At 43.6% G+C, this 3,960-nt stretch overlaps 1 non-coding gene across 1 annotated transcript; it reads left to right on the top strand.

The window, feature by feature from the left end:
- Positions 1-792: 792 nt before the first annotated feature.
- Positions 793-909, top strand: LOC128850308 (small nucleolar RNA SNORA66). The gene has a single exon (XR_008447606.1). It is a non-coding gene; the product is annotated as a small nucleolar RNA SNORA66 (small nucleolar RNA).
- The last annotated feature ends 3,051 nt before the right edge of the window (positions 910-3,960 follow it).

The raw sequence follows: 3,960 nt of genomic DNA, 5'->3' as shown, positions 1-3,960 counted from the left end.
TCTTGCATGTGCTTCATGATAGCACTCAAGATCACCTGTTCCATGACTTTCCCTGGCACTGAGGTCAGACTGACAGGCCTGGAGTTCCCTGGATTCTCCCTGCAACCCTTCTTGTAGATGGGCACAATATCAGCCAGCCTCCAGTCCAGTGGAACATTCCCAGTCAGCCAGGACCACTGGCAGATGATGGAAAGGGGTTTGGAAAGGACATCTGCCAGCTCCATCTTGGGTGGATCCCATCCGGCCCCATAGACTTGTGGGTCTCTAGCTGGGCAAGCAAGTCTCTTAACTGCTTCCTCTTGGATCATGGGAGCCTCATTCTGCTCCTCTGACTCCTGGGTTTGTACACAGGGGGAACAAGTTCCCTTACTATTAAAGACTGAGGCAAAGAAGGCATTAAGTACCTCAGCCTTGTCCTCATCCCTTGTCACTGTTGTTCCTTCTGCATCCAATAGGGACTGAATATTCTCCCTAGTCCTCCTTTTCTTGTTAATGTATTTGTAGAAAGTTTTTTTATTATCTTTCACAGACTTAGCCAATTTGATTTCTAGTTGGGCCTTAGCCCTCCTGATGTTTTCCCTGCACAATCTCACTTCCTCCCTGTAGTCCACCCAAGACGCTTGTCCCTTCTTCCAGAGCTTATAGACATTCCTCTTTTTGATATCTTTCAAGATTTCCCTACCCAATCAAGCTGGGTTTTCCCCCCGCCGGCTCCTTTTCTGGAACATGGAGATGGGTTGCTCCTTTTAAAAAGGAAGAAGCAGTCAATTCTAGAATATTTTCCCTGCAGTCCTGCAAACTTGATCACTGCATGATGTTGCAGAAGTAAGGAGAACAGGTTTGGTCATAGAACTGTTTTAGCCTTAGAAATAAAATTATTTTGGCTGTTAATTCTATACCACGATGAGGAAGTTTGATACAGAAATAGCACAGAAGAAATGAAAATGTCTGTAGCAGAATCTTGTTAATAGTCCTGCTCAGACAGCTTTAATCGTGTATATTCTGAGAACAAAAGCATTTTCTTTGATAAACTGACTGATACTGTTACCTCATAGTGTGTTGTGAACACTGTATTGTATTTTGTAATAGTAACTTAAGCACCGTTTCAGGAAATTTGAAGAGCCAAATTAATGCTTCCTGGACAGGTCCCTGTTCTTTTTCCCCTTCCCATTTTTTTCCCCCACTTTGATAACTCTAATTTATGTGGGCTCTGGCACTCAGCAGGGTGTTTTGTGAGCTCTCATGTTTCTAACATTTCTACCGTATTAGAAAATGAGCCCAGCAGAAAAAAAATCTCATGTTTTTCTGCTAGTTTAATGAGCTAAATCAGTGCACTGCATAGCTTGACAATTAGCAGAACTAGCACTAGGGATGGAATAGGATGGCATAGCCAGGTTTGGTACATGGGAGGAGGGAAGAATAAGAATGGGCATAGGATGGAGCAAGACTTTTCCTTGTTGACACTATTAGACTGTTGATGTGTTCAAGTGTGGTCTGCTGTCTGTTTTCTCAGTTTAATGTATTTTTAGTAGATACATATGATAACATGAATTACTTTTGAATATTTTACACTTCTGTACTGTTAGATATGAGGATAATACAACCTAATTTTCTAGATTGTCATTCACTTTTGCCATCATAAAATAGTCTTCCTGAATTTTCTGATGGAGTCTGTTTTCTCACCTTAAACTGACAAAAAGGAGAAATTGCCTATATAAGGTCTGACACAACCCCCTATCCCGAGACTGCACCTGTAACTCTTTATTTAACAAATTAAGCAAATCAACTACGCTCACCTTCACAACAGTTCCCTTCTGAGCTGAGACATGGCTGCATCCGACGCTGCCCACGTCCAAAGCAATTCCACAGATCACTCTCTGAAAGGCTGTTGAGGATCTCCATCAGTTTGGCTTTCACATATTCTGCCGACAAAAAAAGGGGTTCCTTTGAGCACTGACTTGATCTTTGGGCTCTTTACTGCACGCCTCAGTCAATAATTGAAAAGTTTCCATTGGAGATTTCTTCAGTTTCACAAGAAACTTGATGTTCACTCGCTGTTCACTCTTGCACACTGACATTTTCCGTCCGAGGGTAAGACAACGTCTGTATTTGAACATATGTCCACTCACACTGAGTGAAGGGGTTGAGCTGAGCCCTGTCTTACTGTGACAGGTTAGAACGTGTTCTAGAGCCATCTCTCTGTCTCTCCCCTCCCACTCTTGGTTCCCCAACTATAGGGTTAGTCTCGGGTTTCTCATGTCAGACCTCATATGTGTTTATAGCTAAAGAATTATATGTGCCTATAGCCAAAGGATTAAATGTGCACACCCGATTCCCTATGTCACTTAGCCAAGATTTCAAAGTTTCATAGTGTTATCCCCAATTCAGTTACATTCCCATCTGGGCATCCCGTGTGAGGTCACTCTGGAGTTCAAATCTGAGGTTTCGCTAAGCAGACTCTCAGGCATCGGATTTTATAAAATAAATAATTTAATAGAAGGATACAGCAACATGGTTGACTCTGGGGAGTGAGGTCAACATGAACAAAGAAATCCCTGAGCAATCATCCTTACAGACTATTTACTTGCCACCCCTCACACAATGGCTCAGTACAGTAGTAATTTGGGGCCTGGGGTCTTCTCGTTCCTCATTGAATTCCTTTGCTGTCTTTCAGACAGGTTGTTATCTTGTCTTGGTGCAGCTAGTGTTGAAGATCTGTATCCTTGAAGCCTCTATTTTCCTCTTTTAATTGACTCTGGAGGCCATGTTTTCACTGAACAGGCTGTATGCACAGGGAAAGTTTTTAACTGGAAATTCCCAGCTTATGGCCTGCTGCTTCAGAGCAAGTCTGGCTACTCATGCTAAGAAAGCTAAGCAAGCAGCATACTAAATCACACAATATTATAACTCTGAATGATTTATTCTACTTAAAGTGTAACTAATTTAGGCTAACCAACTGTTCTGGTTTGAGCTGAAGCAGAATCAGTTTCTAACTTTTCGGCTAAGCCTCGTCTGAGTAACTTCAGTTTCTGAGAGTGAACTGCATGTTTTCAGACAGCGTTTCTCTTTAGAACTGATAACACAGGGCACTGGTGTGCAGAAAGGCCACTGCTTACACTTATCCCTATGGAAACCAAGGCCATCCTCGAGCTGGTGGAGCCGTAAGGGAAAGGGGCGGAAAAAGGTGGCACCTGCAGGGAGGGGTGGACAGGAGAGGTGACCCCAACCCGACCAACAGAGGATTCCATCCCATAGACATCGTACTCAGGATAAAACTGAGGGATCACGAGGGTGTCACTCTCTTCTGCGATGGCCAATGTTCAGTGAGGACCTCGTCTGTCTGTTTGCCCCTGATCCATGTGTTCCTGAATCCAGTTCCCAAGTCCAGCCCCCTCCTGTCACCGAGTCCAGCCCGAGACCTTTCCCAGTGCCTGCTCTGCAGAGTCAGTGGTGACAAAGTCATTGGAGGGGGGTGTCATTTCATATATTTGTATATATTTCATTATTTTCTTATTAATAGTATTTTCCTTATTATCATTATTGTTTCATTAAATCCATTTTCGTTTCAGTTTCCAACCTACAAGTCTCTCTCTCATTTCCCTTTCCCTGGGGATGGGGACCAAGATCATAACTGCCTGCATTTAGCTGCTGACCTGGGGGGGTGGCTAAACCATGACAACAACTTATTCTGGTTAAAGAGAACTGGCTGGTGTGCAGTCCAGCTGCCATCCAGGGAGGATTCAAATGGGACTCATTGGCACTCTGTCATTGGCAAAAGATCTCCCTACTTTGAGGAGCACCCTTGAGAGGTGTCCCAGCACAAGGGGAGATCATTGCCATGCAGCCACACTGCCCAGCAGGGAGAGCTCAAAGAAGGATCACTTAGACTGTTGTATTTATGGAATAAAAGTGGTTGACTTGTAATCAAATTGAGTATAATAGAGGCTTCTTATTGGTGTT

Source organism: Cuculus canorus, chromosome W (assembly GCF_017976375.1).
Source record: "Cuculus canorus isolate bCucCan1 chromosome W, bCucCan1.pri, whole genome shotgun sequence".
Classification (NCBI taxonomy): Eukaryota; Metazoa; Chordata; class Aves; order Cuculiformes; family Cuculidae; genus Cuculus; species Cuculus canorus.
The sequence above is the reverse complement of the archived record's forward strand: the minus strand, read 5'-3'. Positions and strand labels throughout refer to the sequence as shown.